The sequence below is a fragment of the Palaemon carinicauda genome, chromosome 41 (genome assembly GCF_036898095.1).
Source record: "Palaemon carinicauda isolate YSFRI2023 chromosome 41, ASM3689809v2, whole genome shotgun sequence".
Taxonomy (NCBI): Eukaryota; Metazoa; Arthropoda; class Malacostraca; order Decapoda; family Palaemonidae; genus Palaemon; species Palaemon carinicauda.
In genome coordinates this window covers 61448997-61468996 of record NC_090765.1, presented here as the reverse complement: position 1 = coordinate 61468996, position 20000 = coordinate 61448997, and the positions used below count along the sequence as shown (strand labels likewise).

At 34.0% G+C, this 20000-nt stretch overlaps 1 pseudogene; it reads right to left on the bottom strand.

Annotated features, from left to right (window-relative positions):
* LOC137632452 (nephrin-like) overlaps positions 1 to 20000 on the bottom strand; it is a 155430-nt pseudogene that overhangs the window by 6344 nt on the left and 129086 nt on the right.

The window sequence follows — 20000 nt, the reverse complement described above, 5'->3', positions numbered from 1 at the left end:
AAAAAAGAATTATATTTCAAGAGCAACCAAAGTTTCTCGTTTGGTCCAACTTTATGGCTCAACTTGCAGCCAAATAGCTTCCTATCTTACTGAGTTATCGGTTGTGCTCTCTTTCTCTCTCTCTCTCTCTCTCTCTCTCTCTCTCTCTCTCTCTCTCTCTGTCGTGCGTTAATTTACTTAATATTTTAATGATCATTATATTTTGCTGAGAGGATTATAAAGATATGAAAATTAAAAGAAACTCTCTCTCTCTCTCTCTCTCTCTCTCTCTCTCTCTCTCTCTCTCTCTGTCGTGCGTTGATTTACTTAATATTTTAATGATCATTATATTTTACTTAGAGGATTATAAAGATAAGAGAATTAAAAGAAACTCTCTCTCTCTCTCTCTCTCTCTCTCTCTCTCTCTCTCTCTCTCTCTGTCATTTTTAATTCACTTAACCTTTTAATTATTATTATTATTATTATTATTATTATTATTATTATTATTGTTATTATTATCATTATTATTATTATTATTTCTTGCTAAGATACGACCCTAGTTGGAAATGCAGGATGCTATAAGCCTGGGGGCTCCAACAGGGAAAATAGCCCAGTGAGGAAAGGAAACAAAAAAAAAATTAAATCTTAAAAATTCTATAAAGGTAATGAAATTTACAGAGAAACTCTCTCTCTCTCTCTCTCTCTCTCTCTCTCTCTCTCTCTCTCTCTATTGCTAGTAATTTTGATTAATTTAACATACCACCATTATATTCTGTTGCTAAGAAAAGTATATTAATAAAAAATCATGATATTACACGAAACAATAATATCCTACAAATAGAACAGACACACACACATATATATAAATAAATATATATATATATATATATATATATATATATTATACTCACTGAGCAACTCACCCTGATTATTTCACTGTATTAACTTTTCATGTACCTAGATTTTGTTCGAAATATATAAAATATATTTATAAAATATATTTCTTATATCCGTCCATCATTCCTTAAATATATAATCCCTTGGATTTTATTGGTACAGGTTGATATATATTTTTAATTGCATAGACGATGAAGAGATAAATTAGTATATTATTATTTCGTTGGAGATTTTTGTTATATTTGCTGTTCAAGAATTTCATGTGTAAATTATATATAGTCTTTTGACAGATGCATTCGTTCATTGATAAAATGAAATTACTTTTTCTTGACTTTTAAATATAATCTTTTGACAGATGCATTCACTCTAAGATATAGTATTTCTACAGATGTATTGACTCTAATATATAGTCCTTTGACAGATGCATTCGCTCATTGATAAAATGAAATGACTTTTTCATGACTCTAAAATTTAGTCTTTTGACAGATGCATTCGCTCATTGATAGAATGAAATGACTTTTTCATGACTCTAAAATTTAGTCTTTTGACAGATGCATTCGCTCATTGATAAAATGAAATGACTTTTTCATGACTCTAAAATTTAGTCTTTTGACAGATGCATTCGCTCATTGATAAAATGAAATGACTTTTTCATGACTCTAAAATTTAGTCTTTTGACAGATGCATTCGCTCATTGATAAAATGAAATGACTTTTTCTTGACTCTAAAATTTAGTCTTTTGACAGATGCTTTGACTCTAAAAATAGTCTTTTTACGGATGCATTGACTCTAATATATAGTTCTTTGACAGATGCATTCGTTCATTTATAAAAAAAATAACTTTTTTCTCTACTCCTATGCTTCATATGTAAGCAAAATATCTTTTCATGTCGAACATTTACATGAATAAAAGAAAATTGCTTTTCTTTGGTAGTAAATACTTGAGTAAAAGAGATATTGCATAAGATTTTTCATAATTCTGACCATCCTTTGCATTCAGATCTTGCCGGACAGAACCATCGTGTTTGTTATACCAAGTATACAGTTAATTCTTATAGTCAGGCCTCCCCCCTCATGAAGCTCAATACTACACAGTATTCTAGAAGTTTTATCCCAGCTGTGCCCAAGTTGTAGAATGATCTTCCTAGTCAGACAGTTGACTCGGTAGAACTTCAAAACTTCAAACTTGTAGCTGACATAAGTCTCTTTTTATAGTCTATATATGATAGATCTGTTTTAAACTTGTTACTGATCTTAAAATATTCTATTTTAGATGTTCATTACTTAGTAGTATATTCATTTCCTTATTTCCTTTCCTCACTCGGTTATTTTTCCCTATTGTAGCCCTTAGGCTTATAGCATCCGGCTTTTCCAAATAGGGTTGTAACTTAGCTAGGAATAATAATAATAATAATAATAATAATAATACCATAGCTAAGCTACACCCCTTGTTGGAAAAGCACAGAGCTATAAGCCCAAGGACTCCAACAGGGAAAAGTATGATGCTATAAGCCCAAGGCCTCCAACAGGGAAACAGCCTATAAAAAGAGCTGTTTCCTTCAGCCCTACGATATACATAGATGAATCCTTCATCCTACCAAATATTTGTATAAATTGAACTAATATTTTATAGTCAAATAAATTCATGAAGGAATATAACCTTTTTTTTTTATTTTGAATATAAATATAAAACAGATTTCTCTCTGGTTCTTGCCATTAATGCGTACGTAAATAAAACTGTATTTTATTAGAATATTTATGCGTAAATGATGCTAAAATTTATTCTGCCTCGTTTAATCATTTGAATAAAAACTTCTTCTTTTATCTGTGATTTTCATGTATGAATTCTATATCTATTCCAGTGCTCGACATTTAACTCATATGTGTAATAAAGAGCTAGTGGCTCTCTCTCTCTCTCTCTCTCTCTCTCTCTCTCTCTCTCTCTCTCTCTCTCTCTCTTTCTCTCTGGATATATATATATATATATATATATATATACATAATATGTTGTATAGATAAATGAATTTATGTTATATATATATATATATATATATATTATATAAATATGTATACAGTTTATATATATATATATATATATATATATATATATATATATATATTTGTATACTTTATTTATGTATTTATGTATAAATAATATATATTATATATAGATATATATATTATATATGTGTATATATATATATATATATATATATTGTGTGTGTATATATTTCTGTCACGCTCAGCGGCAACCAGTCGGAAACCACAATCTCCAACAAATTGCCCAAACTGCCGTGTGGTAGTTAGGCAAACGGTAAGTGGGCGAAAAGGGTTGAATCTATGTTTTCATATCTATATAGAAATATTTAGCCGTCTTTTTTGACGGGTCGCATACACTAGTATGTGAATAGTATTTTCCTCCACATTCGCTTTTAACCTTCGACATTTTCCTTCACCTTCGAAAAAAGCCAAGTCAGCAAAAGTTAGCTCCACTTGGAATTGACTTTTACCTCGCCCTGACGTTGTATAAAATGTATGAGGTGTATTTCGTGTCTCTTGTGTATTTGGTGTATTTTCTCGGTATCCATTCAGATACACTGTATGTGTATTTCTCTTACTCTTTCCATCAGAAGTGAAAATATATGAAAATTTTCCTCTTTCTGTCCACTATGGAATTTTAATTTTGTGCGCTTGTGTGATGTCTTTTGTCTGTCGTTCCTGTCCACGTACCTAATATGACGACTTTTTTGCTTCTGTGTATAAAGAATATTTCGTTATGGTCTTTGTTCTGATTTCTTTTCCAAGGGCTGGATGTATTGTAGATATTATTTAGTTCATGTCTCTTGTAGTAATTGTAGATTATATTATATAAATGTATTGTACAATCATTTGGAATTATTTGGTATTATATATTTATATATCCCAAAAATGGAATAAGAATGGATATTGTGTGTGTGTATGTATATATATATATATATATATATATATATATATATATATATATATATATATATATATATATATATATATATATATATATATATACAGTGTATATATATATATATATATATATATATATATATATATATATATATACACAGTGTATATATATACATATAAATTACATATGTGAATATATATCTATATATATATGTGTATATATATATATATATAATTATATATATATACATATATATATATAAATATATGTATGTATATATATAAATATATATATACAGATAAATTACATATATATATATATATATATATATATATATATATATATATATATATATATATACTGTATACATATATAAATATTTATAAGTATATATACATATATATATATAAGTATATATATATAAAATATATATATATATATATATATATATATATATATAAACAGGAAAGGCATCCATTTTTATTCAACTGCAGGGCAAAGGTCTCAGACATGCCAATTCATGTGTGAGATTTGGCCAGTTCTCATCACCACGCTGGATACTGCGGATTAGTGATGGTGGGAGACTTTAGTCTGATCAATCACGGCAAACCAACCTAACATAGGTAGTATAGCTTTGCTGATCATGTCAATGCTCAAACCCTTTCACCACGTTAAGGTATTCCCACTCAGAAAGGGATATATATATATATATATATATATATATATATATATATATATATATATATATATATATATATATATATATATATATACATAATTATGCAGAATTAAGGAACTATAGTCTAAGTTTCAGACCAGGACTAAATTTCTGCTTTGACCTCATTTTTAATCCTTTTTTATAGTATAAAGACCCTAGGAAAGTACACCTTTGTCTATTAAGTACACTAGGAAGTCTACCTTGGTCCATAGCCTAAGTACGCTAGGAAATACACCTTGGTCCATAGTGTAAGTACACTGGGAAATACACCTTGGTCCATAGTGTAAGTGCACTAGGAAATACACCTTGGTCCATAGTGTAAGTGCACTGGGAAATACACCTTGGTCCATAGTGTAAGTGCACTAGGAAATACACCTTGGTCCATAGTGTAAGTGCACTAGGAAATACACCTTGGTCCATAGTGTAAGTGCCCTAGGAAATACACCTTGGTCCATAGTGTAAGTGCCCTAGGAAATACACCTTGGTCCATAGTGTAAGTGCCCTAGGAAATACACCGTGGTCCATAGTGTAAGTGCCCTAGGAAATACACCGTGGTCCATAGTGTAAGTGCCCTAGGAAATACACCTTGGTCCATAGTATAAGTGCACTAGGAAATACACCTTGGTCCATAGTATAAGTGCACTAGGAAATACACCTTGGTCCATAGTATAAGTGCACTAGGAAATACACCTTGGTCCATAGTATAAGTGCACTAGGAAATACACCTTGGTCCATAGTATAAGTTGCACTAGGAAATACACCTTGGTCCATAGTATAATTGCACTAGGAAATACACCTTGGTCCATAGTATAAGTGCACTAGGAAATACACCTTGGTCCATAGTATAAGTACACTAGGAAATACACCTTGGTCCATAGTATAAGTGCACTAGGAAATACACCTTGGTCCATAGTATAATTGCACTAGGAAATACACCTTGGTCTATAGTATAAGTGCACTAGGAAATACACCTTGGTCCATAGTATAATTGCACTAGGAAATACACCTTGGTCCATAGTATAATTGCACTAGGAAATACACCTTGGTCTATAGTATAAGTGCACTAGGAAATACACCTTGGTCCATAGTATAAGTTGCACTAGGAAATACACCTTGGTCCATAGTATAATTGCACTAGGAAATACACCTTGGTCTATAGTATAAGTGCACTAGGAAATACACCTTGGTCCATAGTATAATTGCACTGGGAAATACACCTTGGTCTATAGTATAATTGCAATAGGAAATACACCTTGGTCCATAGTATAAGTGCACTAGGAAATACACCTTGGTCCATAGTATAAGCACTAGGAAATACACCTTGGTCCATAGTATAAGTGCACTAGGAAATACACCTTGGTCCATAGTATAAGTACACTAGGAAATACACCTTGGTCCATAGTATAAGTACTAGGAAATACACCTTGGTCTATAGTATAAGTGCACTAGGAAATACACCTTGGTCCATAGTATAAGTACACTAGGAAATACACCTTGGTCTATAGTATAAGTGCACTAGGAAATACACCTTGGTCCATAGTGTAAGTGCACTAGGAAATACACCTTGGTCCATAGTATAAGTGCACTAGGAAATACACCTTGGTCCATAGTATAAGTACACTAGGAAATACACCTTGGTCTATAGTATAAGTGCACTAGGAAATACACCTTGGTCTATAGTATAAGTGCACTAGGAAATACACCTTGGTCTATAGTATAAGTGCACTAGGAAATACACCTTGGTCTATAGTATAAGTGCACTAGGAAATACACCTTGGTCCATAGTATAAGTACACTAGGAATACACCTTGGTCCATAGTATAAGTACCTAGGAAATACACCTTGGTCCTAGTATAAGTACTCTAGGAAATACACCTTGGTCCATAGTATAAGTGCACTAGGAAATACACCTTGGTCCATAGTATAAGTGCACTAGGAAATACACCTTGGTCCATAGTATAAGTGCACTAGGAAATACACCTTGGTCCATAGTATAAGTGCACTAGGAAATACACCTTGGTCCATAGTATAAGTACACTAGGAAATACACCTTGGTCTATAGTATAAGTACTAGGAAATACACCTTGGTCCATAGTATAAGTGCACTAGGAAATACACCTTGGTCCATAGTATAAGTGCACTAGGAAATACACCTTGGTCCATAGTATAAGTGCACTAGGAAATACACCTTGGTCCATAGTATAAGTGCACTAGGAAATACACCTTGGTCCATAGTATAAGTACACTAGGAAATACACCTTGGTCTCTAGTATAAGTACTCTAGGAAATACACCTTGGTCCATAGTATAATGCACTAGGAAATACACCTTGGTCTATAGTATAAGTGCACTAGGAAATACACCTTGGTCCATAGTATAATTGCACTAGGAAATACACCTTGGTCTATAGTATAATTGCACTAGGAAATACACCTTGGTCTATAGTATAAGTGCACTAGGAAATACACCTTGGTCCATAGTATAATTGCACTAGGAAATACACCTTGGTCCATAGTATATTGCACTAGGAAATACACCTTGGTCTATAGTATAATGCACTAGGAAATACACCTTGGTCCATAGTATAATTGCACTGGAAATACACCTTGGTCTATAGTATATGCACTAGGAAATACACCTTGGTCCATAGTATAAGTGCACTGGGAAATACACCTTGGTCCATAGTATAAGTACACTAGGAAGTACACCTTGGTCCATAGTATAAGTACACTAGGAAATACACCTTGGTCTATAGTATAAGTACACTAGGAAGTACACCTTGGTCCATAGTATAAGTACTCTAGGAAATACACCTTGGTCTATAGTTATAAGTACTCTAGGAAATACACCTTGGTCCATAGTATAAGTGCACTAGGAAATACACCTTGGTCTATAGTGTAAGTACACTAGGAAATACACCTTGGTCCATAGTATAAGTACTCTAGGAAATACACCTTGGTCCATAGTATAAGTGCACTAGGAAATACACCTTGGTCCATAGTATAAGTGCACTAGGAAATACACCTTGGTCTATAGTATAAGTGCACTAGGAAATACACCTTGGTCTATAGTATAAGTGCACTGGAAATACACCTTGGTCCATAGTATAAGTACACTAGGAAGTACACCTTGGTCTATAGTATAATTGCACTAGGAAATACACCTTGGTCTATAGTATAAGTGCACTAGGAAATACACCTTGGTCCATAGTATAATTGCACTAGGAAATACACCTTGGTCTATAGTATAATTGCACTAGGAAATACACCTTGGTCTATAGTATATGTGCACTAGGAAATACACCTTGGTATAGTATAATTGCACTAGGAAATACACCTTGGTCCATAGTATATTGCACTAGGAAATACACCTTGGTCTATAGTATAAATGCACTAGGAAATACACCTTGGTCCATAGTATAATTGCACTGGAAATACACCTTGGTCTATAGTATATGTTCACTAGGAAATACACCTTGGTCCATAGTATAAGTGCACTGGGAAATACACCTTGGTCCATAGTATAAGTACACTAGGAAATACACCTTGGTCCATAGTGTAAGTACACTAGGAAATACACCTTGGTCCATAGTATAAGTACACTAGGAAGTACACCTTGGTCCATAGTATAAGTACTCTAGGAAATACACCTTGGTCCATAGTATAAGTACACTAGGAAATACACCTTGGTCCATAGTATAAGTGCACTAGGAAATACACCTTGGTCCTTAGTATAAGTGCACTAGGAAATACACCTTGGTCCATAGTATAAGTGCACTAGGAAATACACCTTGGTCCATAGTATAAGTACACTAGGAAATACACCTTGGTTTATAGTATAAGTGCACTAGGAAATACACCTTGGTCCATAGTATAAGTTGCACTAGGAAATACACCTTGGTCTATAGTATAAGTGCACTAGGAAATACACCTTGGTCTATAGTATAAGTACACTAGGAAATACACCTTGGTCCATAGTATAAGTACACTAGGAAGTACACCTTGGTCTATAGTATAAGTACTCTAGGAAATACACCTTGGTCCATAGTATAAGTACACTAGGAAATACACCTTGGTCTATAGTATAAGTGCACTAGGAAATACACCTTGGTCCATAGTATAAGTGCACAGGAAATACACCTTGGTCCATAGTATAAGTACACTAGGAAATACACCTTGGTCTATAGTATAAGTACTAGGAAATACACCTTGGTCCATAGTATAAGTTGCACTAGGAAATACACCTTGGTCTATAGTATAAGTGCACTAGGAAATACACCTTGGTCCATAGTATAAGTGCACTAGGAAATACACCTTGGTCCATAGTATAAGTACACTAGGAAGTACACCTTGGTCTATAGTATAAGTACTAGGAAATACACCTTGGTCCATAGTATAAGTGCACTAGGAAATACACCTTGGTCCATAGTGTAAGTGCACTAGGAAATACACCTTGGTCCATAGTATAAGTGCACTAGGAAATACACCTTGGTCCATAGTATAAGTACACTAGGAAATACACCTTGGTCCATAGTATAAGTACTCTAGGAAATACACCTTGGTCCATAGTATAAGTGCACTAGGAAATACACCTTGGTCCATAGTATAAGTGCACTAGGAAATACACCTTGGTCTATAGTATAAGTACACTAGGAAGTACACCTTGGTCTATAGTATAAGTACACTAGGAAATACACCTTGGTCTATAGTATAAGGTACTCTAGGAAATACACCTTGGTCTATAGTATAAGTACTCTAGGAAATACACCTTGGTCTATATTATAAGTACTCTAGGAAATACACCTTGGTCCATAGTATAAGTGCACTAGGAAATACACCTTGGTCTATAGTGTAAGTACACTAGGAAATACACCTTGGTCCATAGTATAAGTACTCTAGGAAATACACCTTGGTCCATAGTATAAGTGCACTAGGAAATACACCTTGGTCCATAGTATAAGTGCACTAGGAAATACACCTTGGTCCATAGTATAAGTGCACTAGGAAATACACCTTGGTCCATAGTATAAGTGCACTGGAAATACACCTTGGTCCATAGTATAAGTACACTAGGAAGTACACCTTGGTCTATAGTATAAGTGCACTAGGAAATACACCTTGGTCTATAGTATAAGTGACTCTAGGAAATACACCTTGGTCCATAGTATAAGTGCACTAGGAAATACACCTTGGTCCATAGTATAAGTACACTAGGAAGTACACCTTGGTCTATAGTATAAATGCACTAGGAAATACACCTTGGTCCATAGTATAAGTACACTAGGAAGTACACCTTGGTCTATAGTATAAGTGCACTAGGAAATACACCTTGGTCCATAGTATAAGTGCACTAGGAAATACACCTTGGTCTATAGTGTAAGTACACTAGAAAGTACACCTTGGTCCACATTATAAGTACACTAGGAAATACATTGGTTTAAAATATATGTAAAAATGAGAAAACAGTCCTGTTAAAAAAATAGTCCTGTGTAAAGACAAAAACCTCTTTCTTTCAGCATACAAAAACTAACAATGGCCGAGTTGTTTGTTCCATTTCATAGTTACCATCTTCCTCCATACTTCCCTCTTTCCTCTTGGGATTGGGAAAGGAATCCTCTTATATCCTCTTAACTTGGTCTTGAAAGAACTCTTAGTTTCCATCCTTATTATTTCTGCTTTTCTCCCTCGCTTCATTCCGCGGAGAGTATGAATTTTTCTTTCCTTTCGCTACTCTCTCTCTCTCTCTCTCTCTCTCTCTCTCTCTCTCTCTCTCTCTCTCTCTCTCTCTCTCTCTCTCACTACTACTACTACTACTACTACTACTACTACTATTCAAAATAATAATGAGACCAGGAATTTTTCTCTCGTTTGGCTTCACACACACACACTCTCTCTCTCTCTCTCTCTCTCTCTCTCTCTCTCTCTCTCTCTCTCTCTCTCTCTCGCTCTCTCTCTTTCTCTCTCTCTCTCTCTTTCTCTTTCTCTCTCCTCCTCCTCCTCCTCCTCTTCCTACTACTACTACTACTACTACTATTACTTCTGCTACTCATGATAATAATGAGAGCATGAATTTTTCTTTCGTTTGGCTACTCTCTCTCTCTCTCTCTCTCTTACTACTACTACTACTACTACTACTATTTATAATAATAATAATAATAATAATAATAATAATAATAATAATAATAATACTGAAGATGATGACAATGTTTATTAGCTAACATTTTTAACTTTTTACATCTCTCTCTCTCTCTCTCTCTCTCTCTCTCTCTCTCTCTCTCTCTCTCTCTCTCTCTCTCTCTACTACTACTACTACTAATACTACTACTACTAATACTACTACTGCTAATACTACTACTACTAATACTACCTATAGTCTACATACCAAACATATGAAAGATATACGTTAATGTACAACGACAAATGCAACCGTTTCTAGTCCACTGCAGGACAAGGGCCTCAGATATATCAATTCATGTCTGGGGTTTGGCCAATTTTCATCACCACAATACCTAGTGCGGATTGGTGATGGTGTGAAATTTTCGTCTGATCGCTCACTGCAAACTAACATAGTATGGGTAACCTTGACTAGTACAGCTTTACTGATCATGGCGATACACAAACCCTTTCACCACATTAAGGTATCCACACTCAGAAAGGGTACGTTAATATACTGTATTGTATATAAGGGGTAGCATGTTTCTGTATACCACATAATTTGTATAAGTAAATCTGTATGGATGAGGGAGTATACTTAAACTTATACTTATACTTATACACAACATACATATACGATATAACTTTCCCAATTAAGTATGCAAGTACGTGTAAATATACTTATACACAAATTATATTTAAAAACGCATTGCTTAGGCCTTGTATACTCACCTCTCATACGTTAGTATTTACCAAAATTCCTTACACCCAGTAAATATACTTATACACAAATTATACTTAAAAACGCATGGTTTAAACTTAGTATACTCATTGCTCTCATATTTTAGTATTTACGAAAATTCCTTCACTAACACGAAAAAATAACTTGATAACTTTTATATAAAAATAATTAAAAAAAAGGAAATAAATTCCTTTACTAGCACGGAAAAAAACTTCATAACTTTTATATATATATATATATATATATATATATATATATATATATATATATATATATATATATATATATATATATTATATATATATATAAACTCCGTACCACGGCAAAAATTATAACTTATATAAAAAACTCATCAAAAAAGGTAATAAATTTTACTACCACCGAAAAAAACTACAACTTTTATATGAAAGATTAAGAAAAACTTCTTGAAAAAGTTTCAGATGAAACAAGACTGATTAAAAAAAGGAGATAAATTCCTTTACTATCACGGAAAAAAAAACTATAACTTTTATATGAAGGATAAAAAAAAAATAAAAAAAAAACTTTTATATAAGAAGTCCTTAAAAAAAGGAAACAAATTCCTCTACTACCACGGAAAAAACTATAATTTTTATATGAAAGATAAAAAAAAATAAAAAAAAACTTATATAAAAAGTCCTTAAAAAAGGAAATAAATTCCTTTACTACCACCGAAAAAACTTCATAACATTTATATAAAAAAAATCCATAAAAAAAGAGGAAATGTTAGAGAAAAGAATGCCGCACGAGGCTTCGTAACTTACACATAATATTTAGCTTGACAGAATTGCTGAGTCCCTGTCCTTCCAAGTTATGAGCTGCGCAGGTGTAGTCCCCGGCCCTCTCCTTCTTCACTCTCTGCAGGACGAGGCTGTCCCTTGAGATGAGAAGGCCAGCGCTCCTGTTTGGTTCCAATAGTTCACCCTAAAGGGAATAATAATAAGAGTAATTGTGATTACGATGATTAAAGTCAAATTTTTTAAGTGAGGCAGATTTGCACCGGCTCGCATGAGTGCCCCCTTAGCTCGGAAAAGTTTCCTCATAGCCGATTAGTCGAAAATATTCGGACGAAAATACTTCCGACCAATCAGCCATTAGGAAATTTCCCGAGCTAAAAGGACACTCCTGCGAGTCGGTGCTAATCTGACTCGCTAAAAAATTTGACTTTAGTTATTAGCGTAGTGATGTCTTTAGTGATGATTATAATGAGGTACAGCAAAGAAAATTAATCCCTTCTATTTGATAAAGAGTAAGTTGAACTGTATATATATACACACACACACACACACACACACACATATATATATATATATATATATATATATATATACATATATATACATTATATATACATATATATAAATTTATATATACGTGTTTCCTTTCCTCACTGGTCTATTTTTCCCTTTTGGAACCCTTGGACTTGTAGCATCTTGCTTTTCTAACTAGGGTTGTAGCTTAGCTTGTAATAATTGATATATATATATATATATATATATATATATATATATTAATATATATATATATATATATATATATATATATATATATATATATATATATATATATATATATATATATATATATATATATATATATATATATAATTACATGCAACCAACCTGAGTTTATCAATAAGTACGTTTTCTTTAGAAAATATTGATGGTTCTCATAGAAAACGAAAGTTTATGGGAGTAACTATCCTTTTCATCATGGTTGTATATTCAAAAGACTCCTTACCTACATTGAAATAAAATGTTCCTGCCTATAACACACAGAACGTCGTAATATTAAATATTAATTTAGTATCTTATATTTTTGAGAACCTAATTATTGATATGTAAAACAGTTTGAATAGTGCATAGACGGTTTCATTATAGTCACGGATGGAAAAAGCATTTTAATAAGAGATGGTGTTTCCTATAGAAAAACGTTTATATTTTTTATAAATGATACTTATTTTCAATCCAAATAATAAATTAATTATTGAAGCAATAGTAATGAATGAGGTTAGCGTGTGCAGCCTGTAGCCTACTTAGGCAAAAATCAAAAAAGAAAAAAAATCCATGTTCTTAGATGGTCTAACGGTTTTCGATGTATTTGCTGATGTTATAAAGATAAAATTCAGTGAAAGCACATTATTTACTACAGGAAAAACTATTTTATTTGTTCAAAATGTATATCCGTCCGTAACTATAATTTTACCGCATAGGTCTACTTACATTGTGGTACCACGCTACTCTGTGAACAGCCGGATTCGCGTGAATGGTGCAGTCGAAGTACACATCGTCTCCTTCCTTGATTTCATTAGGATCCAGAGCACGTCCTAGGGCTAGAATCACTTCAGGTTTATCTGTAATAGAAGAGAAAAGGCTTTTAGTAATTGTATGTTGAATGGTGAATGTCTGATTCTTAATATATGTAGGCTATAGTGTACATACATAACAACAACAAAACAATAAAACCGTTTCCATTCCACTGCAACACAAAGGTCTCAGATATGTCTTTAATCGTGTCTGGGGTTTGGCCAGTTTTCATCACCATGCTGGCCATTAAGGATTGGTGATGGTGAGAGACTTTAGTCTGATCGCTCAGCAAACCAACCTAGTTTGGGTGGCCTGACTGTAGCTTTGCTGATCATGATGATACACTATTATATATATATATATATATATATATATATATATATATATATATATATATATATATATATATATATGTGTGTGTGTGTGTGTGTATTATATTTGTGTTTATTGATATGTATTTACACATAAAAGCACAAATACACGCCAACACACACACGCACACACACCCCCCCCCACACACACATATATATATATACATATATATATATATATATATATATATATATATATATATATATATATATATATATATATATATGTGTGTGTGTGTGTGTGTGTGTGTGTATTATATTTGTGTTTATTGATATGTATTTACACATAAAAGCACAAATACACGCCAACACACACACGCACCCCCCCCCCCCCACACACACACACATATATATATATATATATATATATATATATATATATATATATATATATATATATATATATATATATATATATATATATATATATATATATATATATATTCAAATAAGCCATATAATTTAATACATTACTGTATTGAAATATATGGCGTATTTGAATATGAAAACACGTTTAAATATGCAAAATTTATCTTATCTATTTAACCTTTAATTATTGTATGATCGTTTGTGGTAATAGAGAACTATTATGTCTCGTGAATTTACATTTATATGTGTTATTTCCGCAATATCGAGTGAGCCCATTAAAAACAATCTTGTATTCTTTAACTGTTTAATATAAGAATTCCCAGCGAACGCCACCAAAATATGTATTACTTTCTTTAAAAACAGTGACCGTTCCCCATTGAATAAACCAAACCTTGGTGGCCTTGCCACGTCACTGCAATGCTGCTTTACTATTGGTTGATTCCAACCAATCAGAGCAGTTCCTTTTAATGGTGTTTTTGAAGTGTCGTGCGCGAAACATTGTTACGTATTTTGCTTATTTTTCCATCGTTTGCTGCTAAAAGGTGTTTATATGTATATCTTTAGAATCAGGAATGTTTTTTTAATATATTGGCAAATATAACTAATTGGAAAATATCTATATAAATGTATATGTCGGAAGTGAATCGTGAGCTTACTTTAGCAGAAACATTTTTATGATGTTTATCGTACTAATTTTGCATTATATGCCAGTTTTAATGTTGTTTATTATAATTCAAATGCTTTTTGCTATCTTATACTATTTAACAGTGTTATTTATATAAAATTACGGCAATTTTTATTGTATTACAGGGGGAGATTTCGGTACCAAAATGACTGCTTTTCATATTTCAATCGTAAATGGTAGCCCAGTTTATCAAAACGATCTAAATTTAGGCTAATTTTAAAATAACCGGTTACATCTAAAGGTGGTAGGGTTTCCATTTCCCCATACCTGTTGTGGGTGCAGTGTAGACGTGGGGCTAGGGTCATTGGCAGGGTAGACCTAGGCTCATTGGTAGACGTAGGCTTAGGGTCATTGACAGATAGATGTAGGCTTAGGCCTAAGGTCATTTTCAGATGTAGGCCTAGGCCTATGGTCATTGGCAGATGTGAGTCTAGGCTTAAGGTTATTGACACATGTAGGCCTAGGTCTAGGGTTATTGGCATTTAAGGCCTAGGGTCATTGGCAGGTTAGACTAGGTCTAGGGTCATAGGCAGATAGATGTAGGCCTAGGGTCATTAGCAGATAGATGTAGGCCTAGGCCTAAGGTCATTAGCAGATAGATGTAGGCTTAGGCCTAGGGTCATTGGCAGATAGATGTAGGCCTAGGGTCATTAGCAGATAGATGTAGGCCTAGGCCTTGGGTCATTGACAGATGTAGGCCTAGGCCTAGGGTCACTGGTCGGTGTAGGCCTCCGGCGAGGATCAATCATTGTTCCTGCGGCCCATAGGTTTACTTACCAATTTCTCTACTTCAATACAATCCCTGCTTCCATTATTCAACCTTTCTGTAGCCTATCGGAAACGTCACTAGATCTGCTGGATTGTGGTTCGAGACTAAAGGCAGGTTTACACGGGCGAACAGCTCGTCGTGCCTGGTTCGACAACCCTGTGTTTGAATTGATGTTCGAGCGTGTGAACGGGCTATTTGGCTGTCGAGCGCGCTCGTCGAACGGCTCGATGAGAGTCAGGCTCATCTTGACTTTTGTGGGCGGAGCTACATTGTTTGACGAACGGTGTCGGTGTGAATGGATGTCGAGCATCGAACCTCAGTTGTTATTCAAACGTGCTAGAGGAAGCATCATCAAATAAACGAAAAATGGCTGCCATTAATGAAAGTAAGAAAGAGAAGGAAGTCTTACTTGATTTCATACATGCATATCGGGCTCATCTCGCTTTATGGAAAGTTAAATCAAAAGACTATTCCAATAAAGTAGCCAGAAACGAAAGAATAGCGGCTCTGCATGAAAAATTGAAAGCACACGAGACGCAGCGACGAAGAAAATAAATGATGGCAGAATATTTTAGATCATTAAGTGACCTTCCTGTTGCTAAATAGCGTAAAGTGACACTCAGTCTTTCATGTGGAGTTATGGGCTTCCTCATAGTTGTATCTTCATAAGTAATCAAAGGGCTGACACGATTCAGTAGATCAATGAACGTGTCTTCATCCATACGCATATAAAATTTCTCTTTTTTTAGTAGCCAATCCTTCGTCCACTTTGATCTTTTTTTTTCTTCTTAGTGCCAATGTTAAGGCAATGTTGACGTTGTTTTAGCACGAGGCACACTGAGGTTCGATGTACTGTCTGAAAGCTCTTCGAGCCGTTCTACATGTAGGTTCGACAACCGGGCTCGGCGAGCTGTTCGGCCGTGTAAACCCGCCTTTAGGCTGGATAATTTCTTGTAGTGCCTGCAACACGACCATTCTTATGAGCAAGGAATGCTAGGAATTGGGGAGCCTATGTGTCTACTTATCAGCAACCATTGAGTTCGGGAGTTAATCATTACACAAAGAGTCTAGGACTTTATCAAATTGTTTCTTATGCCTTCATAACCTTACTCATAGCAACAGTTACTTTGACTCGTCTTTCTTTATATTGCTTGCTATGCATTTCTATAATAGCAGTCTAATGTAGTGACAAATTATACAAAATTATTATTATTATTATTATTATTATTATTATTATTATTATTATTATTATTATTATTATTACTTGCTAAGCTACATCCCTAGTTGGAAAAGCAGTATGCTATAAGTCCAGGGGCTCCAACAGGGATAATAGCCTAGTGAGGAAATAAATATTTTAAGAACAGCATTGAAATAAATAGTTTATGTATAGAATATAAAAACTTTACCAAAACAAGAGGAAGAAAAATGAGATAGAATAGCGTGCATAACATCTGACTAACGACACGGTTGTGGTGACTGATGTGGTAACGTCCTTGATTGGTGAATGCCAGACTGGGGTTTGAGTCCCGCTTAGACTCGTTAGTATCTTTGGTCGCTGCAATCTCGCCATCCTTGTGAGCCATGGATGGAGGGTTTAGGGGAGCTTATAGGTCTATCTGCTAAGTCATCTGCAGCGCTGATCATATGTAGCCTATATATGGTCAGTCTCTAGGGCATTGCCCTGCTTGATAAGGCAATGTCATTGTCCCTTGCCACTGCCATTCATGAGTAGCCTTTAAGCTAGGCGAAATAAACCCATTTATTCCTAACAAGATGTGAGCCGCGTGGAATAAAGATGACGGCCCAACTAATGTTTACTCTGATAATGATTTTGTCTTGGTGAAATATTCAACGTTCTTCTGAAGAAAGAGGACCTCTTTAGGTAGTAGCTGAAGGCTCTGAATGTGTTAATAAAGGATTTATCTCATTAGTAAGAAAACTAGTTTGTCTTATTCTTACCTCCGCCAACGAAGATGGAAGGAGGTTATGTTTTCGCCCTTGTTTGTGTTTGATTGTGAATAGCTTACTGGCCACAATTTTAATCGTAGAGTATTGAAACTTGCAGGGATTAACTGTTACGTAAAAAGCTGGAAACGATTAAATTTTGGAAGGTCACGGTCAAGCAAAATGTCCAATTCACTTAATCAGCCATATGTTTGGACATCGTTGTCACAGAGACTTCAAACTTGGTTCCTATTTGAGTGTATGAAAATCCACCCAAATTAATACTTGTTAAGGCTAAAGGTCAAGGTAAAAGTCGAGAAATAAGTTGTCGCGGGAGAGGTCTACGCTCTACTGAGTGCCCCTCTAGTTTGTCTTATTTTTATTCTTTATTTTTATTTATTATTCTTATTCTTTAAGGATATAAAAGAGTATATATTTGGTCCTGGCATTAAAAGAAATTGGTTTTACCTTATTATTATTATTATTATTATTATTATTATTACTTGCTAAGGTACAACCCTAGTTGGAAATGCAGGATGCAATAAGCCCAAGGGTTCCAACAGGAAAGAAATAGCCCAGTGAGGAAAGGAAATGAGGAAAACTACAAGAGAAGTTTTAGAAGGTATTTATGATTGATGCACTTTCTGAGGAGAACAAACAGCCGAAAGACATCCGCGTTGCTAAAGTGGTTTTTTCTTGTAAAACTGAAGGTTTAAAGGTCGCTCATGAATGGTATAGGCAAGGGACAGTGACATCACCTTATGTACATATGATCAGCGCCCAAGCCCCCTCTCCGCCCAAGCTAGGACCAAGGAGGGCCAGGCAAAGCAAGATAGATCTATACGCTCCCCCAAACCCCTCATCCTTAGCTCAGAAGGATGGTGAGGTTACAGCAACCAAAGGAACTAACGAGTTTGAGCGGGAGTGGCAATCACAAGGCAAGGACGCTACCACCCGGCTACCAGAATCCAAACCACAAACTGAAGCAAGGAAACAAAACTATATTAAAAATTAATCACTGATTGGCTGCCATAATGGAAATTGATCACATCTGAAACTGTTTCTTGGAAGTTATGATTGAAAGAGCCAGAGATACTCAGGGTCGTTAATGACGAGATGAAATGGATCGTTGTAAGGTGGTAGGGGATGGTTAGGGGCGTGTGGGTGGGTGGGTGGGGGTTAGGGGGTTGTAGACCCCTCCCTCTACTCTCCCCCACTTCCGAAATTGGTTTCAGGAGAGCTATATTATAGTGCATCAGGAGGAAACTCCTGAAGGGGGAGAGACCAGGTCCATTGTTGGTCGTAATGGGATAACTAAGAGACCTCTTTGATCCTGAACGTTGTGTATTAACAAGAGGTAACCCACTGCTGCCAAACATTGACATCAAAGCTTTCCCTCTCTCTCTCTCTCTCTCTCTCTCTCTCTCTCTCTCTCTCTCTCTCTCTCTCTCTCTGTTGCTTTGCTTGCTTAATTTCTCCACTGAGAGCTTATTTGATGGTCTGCCTGCAATAGTCATTTCTCTAAGATGGTTAGCATCCATGGATCTTATCTATCTGTCTGTCTGTCTATGTATGTACAGTATGTATCGATATATATATATATATATATATATATATATATATATATATATATATATATATATACATATACATACATATATATATATATGTATATATATATATATATATATATATATATATATATATCCCCTATATAATAAAGAGCAGGTGTCATATATATATGTATATGTATATATATATATATATATATATATATATATATATATATATGTATATGTATATATATATATATATATATATATATATATATATATATATATATACGTATATAACATATATATGTATTTATATATACATATACATACATACATATATATATATATATATATATATATATATATATATATATATATATATATATATATATATATATATATATATATATATATATATATATATATATATATATATATTTGTGTGTGTTTTTTGTGTATTTATATATCTTTCCTGTCACACTTAGAGAGAGAGAGAGAGAGAGAGAGAGAGTAGCAGTAACACCCAATTGAGTAAGGGGTACACACGGAAACCA